Source organism: Salvelinus fontinalis, chromosome 10 (genome assembly GCF_029448725.1).
Source record: "Salvelinus fontinalis isolate EN_2023a chromosome 10, ASM2944872v1, whole genome shotgun sequence".
In the NCBI taxonomy this organism is placed as follows: Eukaryota; Metazoa; Chordata; class Actinopteri; order Salmoniformes; family Salmonidae; genus Salvelinus; species Salvelinus fontinalis.
Genome location: NC_074674.1, coordinates 4,865,011 through 4,882,646, shown reverse-complemented (window position 1 = coordinate 4,882,646; position 17,636 = coordinate 4,865,011).

Genomic DNA, 17,636 nt, shown 5'->3' with positions numbered 1-17,636 from the left:
CTTCTCAGAGTAGGAGTGCTGATCCAGGACCAGTTTTGTATTTTAATAATAATGAATAAGATTATATGGGCAGGGGGGACCTGATCCTAGATCAGGACTCTTGCTCTGAGATGATTTGTGAATGAATGTGATTAGGCCATTTTGCTGTGGTGCTAGCTAGAATGATGCCTCACATGTTGAAATCCAAGGCCTTCTCAACAGGAGAGTGACTGAGCCAATCAGAGTGGAGCTCAACTCTAGAGCTCTGCTTGAGATAGTATAGACAGTACAAACACTATTATAAATGAGAGAGATGGAGAGGGGGGGAGAGAGGGTGCAGGAGAAATCGTGCAGCCTAAAGAACATTTGGTAGAGGATGTTTATTCGCCATAGAAAGAAAGAAATGCAGTACAAATGTGGGGCGAGCTCTTCAGTGCAGGGTGGGTGGAGAAAGCATAGCAGCACATGGTAAAAAACGGCAGTAGTGGGCTGCGGGTCCTGACAGAGATCATTATAGCGTCGGTATTTTTAATGCTGCAGGTGGGAGAGGGCGGTCAGACTGACGACTTTGGAATGACAATATATTTTGTTGTCCTGCAGTTTATTTGTAAACGGTTCTCTTCCTGATTTGTATCCGTTAGCCTACGCCTATGTATTGTATTAAAAGCACACCTTTGTCGCAATTATTCACACACTCAGAATTCTCTGCTTCAACTTCAATAGCCTACCTCTCCCCTCAACGTCGTCTCTACCTCTCCCCTCAACGTCGTCTCTACCTCTCCCCTCAACGTCGTCTCTACCTCTCCCCTCAACGTCGTCTCTACCTCTCCCCTCAACGTCGTCTCTACCTCTCCCCTCAACGTCGTCTCTACCTCTCCTCTCAACGTCGTCTCTACCTCTCCCCTCAACGTTGTCTCTACCTCTCCCCTCAACGTCGTCTCTACCTCTCCCCTCAACGTCGTCTCTACCTCTCCCCTCAACGTCGTCTCTACCTCTCCCCTCAACGTCGTCTCTACCTCTCCCCTCAACGTCGTCTCTACCTCTCCCCTCAACGTCGTCTCTACCTCTCCCCTCAACGTCGTCTCTACCTCTCCCCTCAACGTCGTCTCTACCTCTCCCCTCAACGTCGTCTCTACCTCTCCCCTCAACGTCGTCTCTACCTCTCCCCTCAACGTCGTCTCTACCTCTCCCCTCAACGTCGTCTCTACCTCTCCCCTCAACGTCGTCTCTACCTCTCCCCTCAACGTCGTCTCTACCTCTCCCCTCAACGTCGTCTCTACCTCTCCCCTCAACGTCGTCTCTACCTCTCCTCTCAACGTCGTCTCTACCTCTCCCCTCAACGTCGTCTCTACCTCTCCCCTCAACGTCGTCTCTACCTCTCCCCTCAACGTCGTCTCTACCTCTCCCCTCAACGTCGTCTCTACCTCTCCCCTCAACGTCGTCTCTACCTCTCCCCTCAACGTCGTCTCTACCTCTCCCCTCAACGTCGTCTCTACCTCTCCCCTCAACGTCGTCTCTACCTCTCCCCTCAACGTCGTCTCTACCTCTCCTCTCAACGTCGTCTCTACCTCTCCCCTCAACGTCGTCTCTACCTCTCCCCTCAACGTCGTCTCTACCTCTCCCCTCAACGTCGTCTCTACCTCTCCCCTCAACGTCGTCTCTACCTCTCCCCTCAACGTCGTCTCTACCTCTCCCCTCAACGTCGTCTCTACCTCTCCCCTCAACGTCGTCTCTACCTCTCCCCTCAACGTCGTCTCTACCTCTCCCCTCAACGTCGTCTCTACCTCTCCCCTCAACGTCGTCTCTACCTCTCCCCTCAACGTCGTCTCTACCTCTCCCCTCAACGTCGTCTCTACCTCTCCCCTCAACGTCGTCTCTACCTCTCCCCTCAACGTCGTCTCTACCTCTCCCCTCAACGTCGTCTCTACCTCTCCCCTCAACGTCGTCTCTACCTCTCCCCTCAACGTCGTCTCTACCTCTCCCCTCAACGTCGTCTCTACCTCTCCCCTCAACGTCGTCTCTACCTCTCCTCTCAACGTCGTCTCTACCTCTCCCCTCAACGTCGTCTCTACCTCTCCTCTCAACGTCGTCTCTACCTCTCCTCTCAACGTCGTCTCTACCTCTCCCCTCAACGTCGTCTCTACCTCTCCCCTCAACGTCGTCTCTACCTCTCCTCTCAACGTCGTCTCTACCTCTCCCCTCAACGTCGTCTCTACCTCTCCTCTCAACGTCGTTTCTACCTCTCCCCTCAACGTCGTCTCTACCTCTCCTCTCAACGTCGTCTCTACCTCTCCCCTCAACGTCGTCTCTACCTCTCCTAGTTGGGCGTGCGAGATCAAGCGCGCGTAGTAGCCTATATGTGTGGTTTCATTGAAATAGAGTAGGCTGCCTATGCATGGGCGGAGAATCACGTGGCAGTTACCTTTCCAAGGAAATTAACTTAAATATGATTAGACTAGTTTATTACAGTGTCTTAAATGTTGATAATGGAAAGAAGTGCAGGGCGCTCAACCGACGTGAGCCGAGGTGCAATCCAAAATTGTGATCATTAGAAAGGAGAAGTCGCAGGACGCGCAATGGCCACTATAGTGAGCGAGCTTTGCGCCTTTTTATTTTCAATAAATATTGATTACCCATTTATTTGTCTCTGCCTGAAAATCGTCCCGCTCCTAAAAGGTAGGCTATATCATATACAGTTGAAGTCGGAAGTTTACATACACCTTAGCCAAATACATTTAACCTCAGTTTTTCACAATTCCTGACATTTAATCCCAGTAATAATTTCCTGTTTTAGGTCAGTTAGGATCTTATTTTAAGAATGTGAGATGGCAGAATAATAGTAGAGAGAATTATTTATTTCAGCTTTTATTTCTTTCATCACATTCCCAGTGGGTCAGAAGTTTACATACACTCAATTAGTATTCAGTAGCATTGCCTTTAAATTGTTTAACTTAGGTCAAACGTTTCGGGTAACCTTCCACAAGCTTCCCACAATAAGTTGGGTGAATTTTGGCCCATTCCTCCTGACAGAGCTGGTGTAACTGAGTCAGGTTTGTAGGCCTCCTTGCTTGCACACACTTTTTCAGTTCTGCCCACACATCTTCTATAGGATTGAGGTCAGGGCTTTGTGATGGCCACTCCAATAGCTTGACTTTGTTGTCCTTAAGCCATTTTGCCACAACTTTGGAAGTATGCTTGGGGTCATTGTCCATTTGGAAGACCCATTTGCAACCAAGCTTTAACTTCCTGACTGATGTCTTGAGATGTTGCTTCAATATATCCACATCATTTTCCCTTCCTCATGATGCCATCTATTTTGTGAAGTGCACCAGTCCCTCCTGCAGCAAAGCACCCCCACAAAATGATGCTGCCACCACCATGCTTCCCGGTTGGGATGGTGTTCTTCGGCTTGCAAGCCTCCCCCTTTTTCCTCCAAACACGACGCTGGTCATTATGGCCAAACAGACTCCAACCTAAGTGTATGTAAACTTTTGACTTATCTTCCCAAGGAAATGTACTTCCTAAATATGATTAGGCTATAGTTTACTACATTGGCTAGAAAAACATATTGCTCACCCATATTTGTCTCCGTCTGACAATCGCCCACTCCTAAAACCTAGGCTGTAAAAATAGCTAAAAAGAAAGTGCAATTCTCTCCAACTCTGCTCTCTTCAAAATACGTCTAGCATATTGGTTGATTTAGCCATGTAAAACAGATAACCAAATATAATGGGCCACTTGAATAGCCGAATACAATGGGCCACGTGAGAATCTCTGGTAACTTAACCTACTTGTTAGTTTTTTTTTTTGCACATTAATGATATTGCCTATAGGGCGCAATATTGCTGGGACCATGGCTGGCAAGTGAGCTATGCCACATACGCCTAAATTAACATTGCGGGTCTGCGTTTGGGTTGGGGACCAGTTCTTGCGTTTAGGGGGTGGGAGTCGCACAGAAAGCCAACGGGTGTGGGCGGGAGCGAGATGAAGAAATCAGTCCCGCACAGACCTCTACACAACAGGGACTGACTGAGACTCTGGGCTTATAGACCTCCTGCATTGGTAACGATTATGGTATTGATGACAACAGAGAGAACAGCGCACATCCTTGACAGCAATCAATAGATGGATCTATAGCCCTGGTTTGAAGGATAAGGTAAACATGCAACACGTGCAAGAGCAATGAATAATATACCAACCTTATCAATCACTCTTGAGGGGTCAATAAAGGGTCAATGGTAGGGAGAAGGGAAAGTAATGTATCTGTTCCATTTCTAAGCCAATGAGAATTCCATCTAGATAGCCATTACTAATAGGAGATACATATCACATGTCATGTAATGGAAATCTAAATGGCCTACTCATTGACAGCTTAAGAGTGACTGATAAGAGTGGGATATTCTTCACTGCTCTGGCCTGTGTGGCATGCTTGCCTTATCCTTGATGCTCATGACAATGGCTTACTTCCAACAATAATTGCATAATTGCAGATGAAGGGCCATGCTGTGGTACTTGCTAAAATCCTAACCCCTCAACCTCTGATCTGTTACTGGCCATTAATTTGACCCCTGCTGTAACGCTTGTCGTGGTTGGAAGAAGAGGAGGACCAATGCGCAGCGTGGTAAGTGTCCATATTGATTTAATAAGAATAATGAACACTGAACAAAAACAATAGAATGACAAACGAACAGTCCTGTACGGTAAAGCAAAACACAGAACAGAAAATATAATCACCCACCAAAACACAATGAAAAACAGGCTACCTAAATATGGCTCCCAATCAGAGACAACGACTGACACCTGCCTCTGATTTGAGAACCATACTAGGCCAAACACATAGAAATAGAACAATAGAACAAAAACATAGCAAAAACAACATAGAATGCCCACCCCAACTCACGCCCAGACCAAACTAAAATAAAGACATAACAAAGGAACTAAGGTCAGAACGTGACACCTGCTGTCATGTTTGTTGGGGAATCTTTTCATGTCACACACTCAGCCTGAGGATTAAATACAATAATTGAACTCTTCTTACTGTCTGTGAGGCCAGCTCTTAGTTCATGTGTGGCCTCCTGAGTGGCCACACATGAAGTCTAAGGCACTTCATCACAGTGCTAGCTGTGCCAATAGAGATTCTGGGTTTGAGTCCAGGTTCTGTCACACCCGGCCGTGACCACCTCATCTCTGTACCTCACACATACAACAAAATTCTAGATCACCTGTACTCCACACACAGAGACGCGTACAAAGCTTTCCCTTGCCCTCAATTTGGTAAATCCGACCACAACTCTATCCTCCTGATTCCTGCTTACAAGCAAAAATTAAAGAAGGAAGCACCAGTGACCTGGTCTATAAAAAAGTGGTCAGATGAAGCAGATGCTAAACTACAGGACTGTTTTGCTATCACAGACTGGAACATGTTCCGGGATTCTTCCGATGGCATTAAGGAGTACACCACATCAGTCACTGGCTTTATCAATAAGTGCATCGAGGACGTTGTTCCCACAGCGACTGTACGTACATACCCCAACCAGAAGCCATGGATTACAGGCAACATTCGCACTGAGCTAAAGGGTAGAGCTGCCGCTTTCAAGGTGCGGGACTCTAACCCGGAAGCTTACAAGAACTCCTGCTATACCCTGCAACGAACCATCAAACAGGCAATGCGTCAATACAGGGCTAAGATTGAATCATACTACACTGGCTTCGACGCTCTTCTTATGTGGCAGGGCTTGCAAACTATTACAGACTACAAAGGGAAGCACAGCCGCGAGCTGCCCAGTGACACGAGCCTACCTACCAGAGCTAAACCACTTATATACTCGCTTCGAGGCAAGCAACACTGAGGCATGCATGAGAGCATCAGCTGTTCCGGACGACTGTGTGATCACGCTCTCCGTAGCCGATGTGAGTAAGACCTTAAAGCAGGTCAACATTCACAAGGCCGCGGGGCCAGACGGATTACAAGGACGTGTACTGTGAGCATGCACTGACCAACTGGCAAGTGTCTTCACTGACATTTTCAACCTCTCCCTGTCCGAGTCTGTAATACCAACATGTTTTAAGCAGACAACCATAGTGCCTGTGCCCAAGAACACTAAGGTAACCTGCCTAAATTACTACCGAACCATAGCACTCACATCTGTAGCCATGAAGTGCTATGAAAGGCTGGTCATGGCTCACATCAACACCATTATCCCAGAAACCCTAGACCCACTCCAATTTGCATACCGCCCCAATAGATCCACAGATGATGAAATCTCTATTGCGCTCCACACTGCCCTTTCCCACCTGGACAAAAGGAACACTTATGTGAGAATGCTATTCATTGACTACAGCTCAGCGTTCATGACCATTGCGCCCTCAAAGCTCATCAATAAGCTAAGGACCCTGGGACTAAACACCTCCCTCTGCAACTGGATCCTGAACTTCCTGACGGGCCACCCCCAGGTGGTAAGAGTAGGTAACAACACATCCGCCACGCTGATCCTCAACACAGGGGCCCCTCAGGGGTGCGTGCTCAGTCCCCTCCTGTACTCCCTGTTCACTCATGACTGCACGGCCAGGCACGACTCCAACACCATCATTAAATTTGCCAATGACACAACAGTGGTAGGCCTGATCACCGACAACGACGTGACAGCCTTTTGGGAGGAGGTCAGAGACCTAGCTGTGTGGTGCCAGGACAACAACCTCTCCCTCAACGTGATCAAGACAAAGGAGATGATTGTTGACTACAGGAAAAAGAGGACAGAGCACGCCCCCATTCTCATCGACGGGGCTGCAGTGGAGAAGGTTGAAAGCTTCAAGTTCGTTGGTGTCCACATCACCAACAAAATAACATGGTCAAAAGACAGTCGTGAAGAGGGCACGACAAAACCTATTCCCCCTCAGGAGACTGAAAAGATTTGACATGGCTCCTCAGATCCTCAAAAGGTTGTACAGCTGGACCATTGAGATGATCCTGACTGGTTGCATCACTGCCTGGTATGGCAACTGCTTGGCCTCCGACCGCAAGGCACTACAGAGGGTAATACATCACGGCCCAGTGCATCACAGGGGCCAAGCTTCCTGCCATCCAGGACCTCTATACCAGGCGGTGTCAGAGGAAGGCCCTAAAAATGTTCAAAGACTCCAGCCACTCTAGTCATGGACTGTTCTCTCTGCCACCGCACGGCAAGCGGTACCGGAGCGACAAGTCAAGGTCCAAAAGGCTTCTTAACAGCTTCTACCCCCAAGCCATAAGACTCCTGAACAGCTAATCAAAGGGCTACCCAGACTATTTGCATTGCCCCCCTCTTTTACACCACTGCTACTCTCTGTTGTTATCATCTATGCATAGTCACTTTAATAACTCTACCTAAATGTACATATTACCTCAACTAACCGGTGCCCCCGCACATTGACTCTGTACCGGTACCCCCCTGTATATAGTCTCGCTATTGTTATTTTACTGCTGCTCTTTAATTACTTGTTACTTTTATTTCTTATTCTTATCCGTATTTTTTAAACTGCATTGTTGGTTAGGGGCTCGTAAGTAAGCGTTTCACTGTAATGTCTACACCTGTTGTATTCGGCGCATGTGACTAATACAATTTAATTTGAAAAGAAGGAAGCCTGTACAGAATACAAATATTCCAAAACACGCATCTGTCACACCCTGGTCTGTTTCACCTGTGCTTGACCATTCTCTTGCCTGCCCCTTGGATACTAATAAATATCAGAGACTGTAACGGCTTCACTCCTCCTCTTCGTCTGAAGAGGAGGAGTAGGGATCAGACCAAAATGCAGCGGGTTGTGAAGACATAAAGAATATTTATTAACAGAACGACGAAACACGAAAACTCTTTAACAAACTACAAAACAAATAAACGACGTAGACTGACCTAAAACATGAGAACTTACAAATACACGAAGAACGCACGAACAGGTACAGACTACAAACCAACGCTACAGTCCCGTGTGGTACGAACATACATACAGACACGGAAGACAATCCCCCACAAACAAACAGTGAGAACAGCCTACCTTAATATGGTTCTCAATCAGAGGAAACGTCCAACACCTGCCTCTAATTGAGAACCATATCAGGCAACACATTAAACCCAACATAGAAACACAACACATAGAATGCCCACCCAGCTCACGTCCTGACCAAAAAACAAAGGATTAACACAATAACTACGGTCAGAACGTGACAGAGACTCAAACCATCTGCCTCCGTGTCTGCATCTGGGTCTCGCCCTGTGCCCTTATAGCATCCTTTTTGCAATAAGGCACTAAAGTAAAACTGCTAAAAATGTGTCAAAGAAATTAACTTAATGTCCTGAATACAAAGCGTTATGTTTGGGGCAAATCCAACACAACACATCACTGAATACCACTCTTCATATGTTCAAGCATGGTGGTGGCTGCATCATGTTATGGGTATGCTTGTCATCGGCAAAGACTAGGGAGTTTTTATGATAAAAAGAAACAGAATAGTGCTTAGCACAGGCAAAATCGTAGAGGAAAACCTGGTTTAGTCTACTTTCCATAAGACTCTGGGAGACAAATTCACCTTTCAGCAGAACAATAACCTAAAACACAAGGTCAAATATACACTGTAGTTGCTCACCAAGACAACATTGAATGTTCCTGAGTGGCCTAGTTACAGTTTTGACATAAATCATCTTGGAAATCAATGGCAAGACTTGAAAATGGCTGTCTAGCAATGATCAACAACCAACTTGAGAGAGCTTCAAAACTTTTACAAAGAATAATGTGCAAATATTGTTCAATCCAGTTGTGCAAAGCTCTTAGAATTACCCAGAAAGACTGACATCTGTATTCGCTGCCAAAGGTGATTCTAACACGTATTGACTTAGAGGGTTGAATACTTATCTTATCAAGATATATTAGGGTTTTATGTATTTTGTGTAGATCGTTGGGGAATAAAGTACAATTAAATCAATTTTAATCCCACCTTGTAACACAACAATTGTGGAAAAAGTCAAGGGGTGTGGATACATTCTGAAGGCACTGTAAATGTAAAAAGATAAATGTAATCTCATTTACATTCTTATGATATAAAACAATGTTATTTGGTATTTGAAAGATTCAAACAAAAACCTTAGTGTGACCACAATGTTATCACCACAGACATGGCTGGCTTCCAGTTTGAGGGGATAGAGCACAACTAGCTTTTACTGAAGGCATTTTACTGGAACCTGAGTCACAATCAGTGCAGGGATTGGCTATGGTGGCTATGTTGTGGATAGCTGATTGGTTCACTCCAACTGGTAGGAATGGAATGTGTCTGAAAGGTACGTCTCTGGAACCTATCTTCACATGTGTTGTCCCCTTTGTTTCAGTCAGATGGAGCAGATTCAGACTGCCATTAAGGTGATGAGTCTATAGAGTATAAATAAGCTACTCTATCTACACAGCAACCCAGTTAAATTAATTCCTCTAATGGGAGGAAGTGCAGCGTCTGTCTTCCTCACTGCCTGCAACTCTTTCTGGGAGAGAGATGGAGAAGGCTTATGATTGGTTGTTGCACTCATTTTAGAGTCATGATTAAAAGCTGCCGAAAAGTACACACTGAACTTTGGCAGACCAGACTTTCCAGGAAAATTACAATTAAAAAGCTAAATTAAAAACAAAACAAAATATTGTGATCTAACTTAAATCATTATATTTTATGTTCTCAAAGGGAAAGAGTGTTCTGTTCTCCACTTCTCTGACTCAGCATAAAATGCATCTGCATTTTAACGGAATAAGTCATGTTTATTAGCTGTGAGCCCTGATTACTCCAGAGGGTTGCAACTTGTACTGTAGTGTACACAAGCACATCCACCATGCTTTCATAAGTACAGAAGGATTATAGCAGTAGGCCTAGCCTTCATTACCAGGCATATACAGGAAAACAGTGTTCTTCCAAGTTGTTCCGTTTCCTCTCTAGTAATAACTCTATCGAGTAATATGTTACAAATGTACTGCATAGAGGTCACAGGTAGCCTAGCAGTTAAGACCATCAGGCCAGTTACCAAAAGGTTGCTAGTTCAAATCTCTGAGCCCGCAAGGAGGAAAAATATTCATTTTCTCCCCTTGAGCAACAACTGCTCCCTGGGTGCTGATGACATGGAGGTTGATTAAGGCAGACCCCCACACCTCTCTGATTCAGAGGTGTTGGGTTAAATGCGGAAGACACATTTCAGTTGAATGCATTCAGTTGTGCAACTGACTAGGTTTTCCCTTCATACTGTGACTGTTGTCCTTGTGTGTGTTCCTCACCACGGCTTCTGTATTGTATAAAACATCACCACCCCAGGCAGGCCCGTGGCACTCTTTCACCCCAGCACCTGATGAGCACCATTACCATGCAGCTCAGGCCCTCTGTCTGCAGAGACAGAGACAGTACTCTGGAATAGAAATTACCTTGTTGACTCTCTTCCCTCATAGCTGGAGTGGACCTTTTCAGATCCTGCATGCATTAATGGAAAAGAACCGCAATGTATAGGGACACAATGCATTGCTACAAACTAGTAGACAGAGATCACAGGGACATTAGGTAGAATGTTATCTGCTGATATATCAGAGGCTAAAATCTCATCACCAGGGGTTCTGTCAAGGTCAACAGCGTTGTGCTTCACTAGAAACAAACATCACACCTTGATATAACAAATTATTGGTTTTGAGTCATTGATCATATTGAAATTGGTCCAATAGGTTCAAATGAAAAGGTTGGGGTTAACCAAGGCTTTACATGTTCAAGGTCTCAGGCCTTGTGTTGGGGATATGAAAATAATTTATTGTGAATGAGGTGGAATTCTCCACTGGACACACACTTTGAAAGAATGCAGATGTGTAGCCAATGAGAGAAGTTCTGCAGCAGCCTCTCCATCATCTGTGAGCACTGGAGTCGCCATCTACTGGTGAACAAAGGGAGACACCTGTCCATTCAGCCTGGTCTCATAGACTAGACGTAACATGGTAAATGTAAATCCGTGACACTCACGTTTGGTATGATTACATAAGACAGACAGTTACTTAAGGCAGTTGTTCCCAAACTGTGGGTCGGCAGGGGTGGGGGGGTAGTGCATCATCAGTTCCTCTTGTGATGTTAGTCAATGCATACCTAAGAGAGCTATTTATAACTTGTCAGAAATGTACAGATCAACTGTCCCATGTCAGCTAATGTTTTTTATGTCGTTTTGTAGCCCATAGATAACGATGTAATTTTTTTGTCAGTCAAATATTCCATGAATACACATTAGACATGGCAAAATGTATAGAATTGCAATAAAATTTGCTTCAAAACTGCAAAAGATGGGTGGAAACGTTTGTGTCATGAACTGTGGCACACACGCCGGGGGGGGGGGGGGGGGGGGGGGGGGGGTACTGTCTAGCAATCCAAAGTTTGCGTGTTCAAATTTCATAATGGAAAACTTTGATCATTTTGCAACTACTTAGCATGTTAGTTAACCCTTCCCCTAACCCTAATCCTATCCTTAACCCTTTAACTTAACTCCTAACCATAACCTTAACCCTAACCCTAACCCCTAGCTATGCTAGCCACCTAGCTAACGTTAGGAACAACAAATTGGAATTTATAACATATCATATGTATGCAAATTCATAACATATTGTATGAATGGCAATTTGTAAGATATCATACAAATTGGAATACGTAACATGCGTGATGGACATCCACAAATTAATACATACCATACGAAATGTAACATATCACATATCACACAAATAGTGTCTTGGATTATGTACATAATAATATGAAATACTCTGAGACCAAGTTGTTCCATTTAATGTGGAGAAGCATGCTGACTGGACAAGGTGTTGTCATCTGTGCACTTCTACAATGTCCAAGCTGAACTAATTAATTGCTTCAGTAATACAATCCAATTACTGATAGAACAACATACCGTAAGTGGTATTGGTCTTTCAGAAGAATATGGTGACTTGATGTTTTGTTCAAGCAAACAATACATTTCTGCTGAAAGCACTTACACTGCTCTACCTCTCTACTGTTAATGAATTATTAAGCAATGAGAAAACAACACCTTTCAAACCTGATCATATGACACTATCCCTGTCGTCTTGGTTTTAGAAAATAGTATTTTTAAATACATGAATTGGTACCTTTTATATAATCTTTGTTTTAGAATAGTAACATTAACCTGTCCCATTTGTAAACCCCATTGGTTAACCTCTCTGGCTCTCCTCTATTTCTCTCCTCTCTCCTCTCCTCTCCTCTCCTCTCCTCTCCTCTCCTCTCCTCTCCTCTCCTCTCCTCTCCTCTCCTCTCCTCTCCTCTCCTCTCCTCTCCTCTCACTCTCCTCTCCTCTCCTCTCACTCTCCTCTCACTCTCCTCTCTCTCTTCACCTTTCCTTGCAGTTAGTCAGTGTGATGATGAGGGCTCATTCGCTTGTTCAAAGGTGAAGTAATTGAGCGCATTTGAGATCTGGTTGTTAAGGATTTCTGATGTAGTTTTGGAGTGTGCAGTCAGGGCTTGTCCACCAACAGGGTCATTATCTTAATGCTATGGAATCTCACTGGACAGCCATATCATTCTGGTTTGAGATGTGTCAGGGCCACAAGCGGCCATTGTTGAAAACAACGGTAGGATTAAGTTGGACTGAATCCATTTTCACAGCAGAACATAGAGAAAGAAACTCTGGGGTTTTGTTTACACAGTCACACAGCCATGGTTGGTCTTTCCTACACAGTGGGATTAAATAAAGCAGCAGGTTCTCTAAACCAGTGGTTCCCAACCAGGGGTACTAGGACCCCTGGGGGTACTTGGCCTATCCACAGGGGGTACTTGAGAAGACTCATGAGACCATAGTCCTACTGGTAAAATGCACATGAGGGGGTTCTTCAGGGCTACTCTGGGCAGAGCAAAATTCAGTTGGTCGTATAGTAACCAAAAAAGTTTGGGAACCACTGCTCTAATTCCTCTCTCATCTGCCTCACCTCAACACTTACATGGAAACATAGACACGGCTTGTGCTATCCTCCAGCTAAAGGTGCTTCCTCCTCAACACGTTCTATAGGAAAGTGCTGATGGATTTATCAGGACAGAAAATGTGTTGACGCCTTAAGATTGAGTACAGCACTCAAGATTAATTGCTGCGTCAACCATGGTGTGCTGCCATTATCTATGCAGCAGAGGGCAGTCTCTTCCAATGTGAATGTTATTGTTCTGATAAACCTTTTCGTACTACTATTTTGAATAGCGAAGAATATATTGAATACAAATGAGATTAAATGATACGTGCCATCATGTAAATGTGACGACTTCATTCATTTCTATTGAAACCAAACCCACAACTTGGTTGGACTACTAAGGGTTTTATCATAGTAAGTGCTGCGAACAGCATCGTCATCCTCTCATCATAACCATTCAAGGAAAAAGATAATAGCATTACAGAAGGTAGAGTAGCCCACAGGAGGCCTACGGCTTTGTCTCTCTAGCCACGTTTATACCTGGTTCTAACATGTGTCCTTTGTCCTGATCTTGTCAAAATTCTGATTGAGCCCACATTTTTAGACAGGTGTAGACAATTAAAAGACGCATTGTGATCTGATTTTGATCAGATCTTATAACTGTAAATGGACAAGATCAGGACAACATCGGGACAACATCAAAAAGAAGGTTGCATGTTAGCGGCAGGTATAAACAAGGCTTTTCCCCCCTGTTGTGTGTTGGAAGAGGCCTCTAATCTATGTGCCTTCTCACATCTCCCCTTTTCTTCCGTAAAATGACAAACAACCACCTATTCACTCTGTCATCCATTACACTCGTCTATTCTCTTCTGTCAATTACATAAAGTGCTTCTAAGTTGTAAGTATAGCTAGTAACTCAATACCTTGTATACTATTGTCAAAGAGTCATTAATAGGGATTCTAGGGCTCAATATTGATGCTGCTTCTGCTTTCTGTTAATACGAAAACACACAGTGACACGGAAAGTTAAACACTGTACTGTAAAATATGATATTTACTGATTAATTATATACTGAATAAAAATATAAACGCAACATGTGAAGTGTTGGTCCCATGTTTCATAGCTGAAATAAAAGATCCCAGAAATGTTCCATACTCACAAAAAGCTTATTTCGCTCAAATTTTGTGCACAAAATTTGTTTACATCCCTGTTAGTGAGCATTTCTCCTTTGCCAAGGTAATCCATCCACCTGACAGGTGTGGCATATCAAGAAGCTAATTAAACAGCATGATCATTACACAGGTGCACCTTGTCCTGTGGACAATATAATGGAACTCTAAAATGTGCAGTTTTGTCACACAACACAATGTCACAATTTTGAGGGAGTATGCAATTGGCATGCTGACTGCGTGAATGTTCACCAGAGCTGTTGCCAGAGAATTTAATGTTCAGTTCGCTACCATAAGTCATGTCGTTTTAGAGAATTTGGCAGTACGTCCAACCAGCCTCACAACCTCAGACCACTTATAACCACGTCAGCGCAGGACCTCCACATCCAGCTTCTTCACCTGCGAGATTGTCTGAAACCAGCCACCCGGTCAGCTGATGAAACTGAGGCGCATTTATCTCTGTAATAAAGCCCTTATGTGGGGAAAAACTAATTCTGATTGGCTGGGCCTGGCTCACCAGTGGATGGGCCTGGCTCCAAAGTGGGTGGGCCTATACCCTCCCAGGCCCACTCATGGCTGCACCACTGCGCAGTCATTTGAAATCCATAGATTAGGGCCTAAATAATGTATTTCAATTGACTGATTTCCTTATGTGAACTGTAACTCAGTAAAATCGTTGAAATTGTTGCATGTTACGTTCATATTTTTGTTCATCATACAATGCATATTGAGAGAATGATTGTAAGGTTCAATTGAGAAATGCCACAGAAATAACACAGAAATTAGACATAGCCACAAACAGTGTGGGATATTGTTTGTTCTGTTACATTGACACTACTAGTATTGGAGTAGTTTAATTTACAAATATTCTTCCATATCATAGATTGTGATAACATAAAAATATTTCAAAAACCTAAATCACTGTTGTGAATAATATTTCAAATCTGTATCACTGACAAAAAAATAAACATTATCAGACTCTTACACAACATGGAGGTCCCAATTGATGCAACCTCCTACCAGAACATCTCAAAATGGCTACCATTCCTGAATCCTATTTTTATTAACAAATTGATGCAGTGCATAACAGCTCATAACATAATCTCAGCCTTTATTTACATATAAAGACATCAAAAAAGGAAAAATGGTGGTTGTGTACATTTTGGGGTGCCTCCATTAGATCTATTTTATCTTAGCAATTTGGCCAGTGAACGAGGAATTTGAACTGATTCGGTCAATCAAATCAAACTTTATTTGTCACATCAGCCGAATACAAGAAGTGTAGACCTTACCATGAAATGCTTACTTACAAGCCCTTAACCAACAGTGCAGTTCAAGTTAAATGTTATATATAGATATTTACCAAATAAACTAAAGTACATTTAAAAAAATAATAGTAACACAATAAGAATAACGAAGCTATATACAGGGGGTACCGGTACCGAGTCAGTGTGCGGGAGTACAGGAGGTGTTGAGGTAATTTGTACATGTAGGTAGGGGTGAAGTGACTATGCATAGATAATAAATAGCGAGTAGCAGCAGTGTACAAAACAAATGGGGGGGTGTACATGTAATAATCCGGTGGCCCGGTGTTTCCTCAGACACATTGGTGCGGCTGGCTTCCGGGTTGGAGGCGCGCTGTGTTAAGAAGCAGTACGGCTGGTTGGGTTGTGCTTCGGAGGACGCATGGCTTTCGACCTTCGTCTCTCCCGAGCCCGTACGGGAGTTGTAGCGATGAGACAAGGTAGTAATTACTAGCGATTGGATACCACGAAAATTGGGGAGAAAATGGGATAAAATTTAAAAAATAAATAAATAAAAAAATTAAAAAAAGAGCCCGGTGGCCATTTGATTAATTATTCAGCAGTCTTAGAAGGTACAAGCTGTTAAAGAGCCTTTTGGTCTTAGACATGACGCTCCGGTACCGCTTGCCGTGCGATAGCAGAGAAAACAGTCTATGACTTGGGCGACTCGAGTTTCTGACAATTTTATGGGCTTTCCTCTGACACCGCCTATTATATAAGTCCTGGATTGCAGGAAGTTTGGCCCCAGTGATGTACTGGGCTGTACGCACTACCTTCTGTATTGCCTTACGGTCAGATGCCGAGCAGTTGCCACACCAGGCGGTGATGCAACCGGTCAGGATGCTCTCGATGGTGCAGCTGTAGAGCTTTTTGAGAATCTGAGGACCCATGCCAAATCTTTTCAGTCTCCTGAGGGGGAAGAGATTTTGTCGTGCCCTCTTCACAACTGTCTTGGTGTGTTTGGACCATGATAGTTTGTTGGTGATGTGGACACCAAGGAACTTGAAACTCTCGACCCGCTCCACTACAGCCCCATTGATGTTAATGGGGGCCTGTTTGGCCTGCCTTTTCCTGTAGTCCACGATCAGCTCCTTTGTCTTGCTCACATTGAAGGTGAGGTTGTTGTCCTGGCACCACACTGCCAGTTCTCTGACCGCCTCCCTATAGGCTGTCTCATCATTGTTGGTGATCAGGCCTACCACTGTTGTGTTGTCACCAAACATAATGATGGTGTTGGAGTTGTGTTTGGCCACGCAGTTGTGGGTGAACAGGGAGTACAGGAGGGGACTAAGTACACACCCCTGAGGGGCCCCAGTGTTGAGGATCAGTGTGGCAGATGTGTTGTTGCCTACTCTTACCACCTGGGGGCAATCTATACTATCTGTATTACAGATCAGGTTCAGAGATGTTTGAACTACTTGATGCCTCAATTTTCTCTGTCAGATACTGGTGCCCTTATGATCATGAGAATGTGTTGATGTTGATTTGATAATGGAACTGTATTAGTTACTATGAACTGAATCGTGTATGCAGCTTTTTGAGTTTTGAATTAATATGGAGCTTACTACTGAGACCTGCATTCAAAGCTTTGCATTATGACCAATGACAGAAGGAGAGATCATCTTAAGAAATTCCTTCATGTTTATGGTGAATGCCCTTTCAATGTCAAAGGCCTCTGAATACTGCTTGCATGAGATTGCATCAGTGGCATTAGCAAGCAATCTGAATTAATTAATTAATGACTTAATGAGTGGTTTGAGCACATGTTTATTGTCTATCACAAACATAATCATACAAATCAGATTAGTTTCTTGAGTGAATCGTGTCAATTTGTTTGATTGTGGGGTACCCCTGCACATTTATCTGGTACCGATACTTCCTGTATATAACTCTGTTTTTTACTCTTGTGTTACTGTTTTTCTTTTTTAACTCTGCATCGTTGGGTAAGCATTTCACAGTAAAGACTACAGCCATTGTATTCTGTGCATGTGACAAATAACATTTAATTTGATTTATTGAACACACATTACTTTTTAATATATATATACTTTTATGTAAACTTTATTTAACTAGGCAAGTCAGTTCATTCGTATTTACATTTTTATCTACAATGACAACCTACTCCGGACAACCCTGGGCCAATTGTGCGCCACACCGGGACTCCCAGTCACAGCTGGATGTGATACAGCCTGGATTCGAACCTCAGACTGTAGTTACACCTCTTGCACTGATACG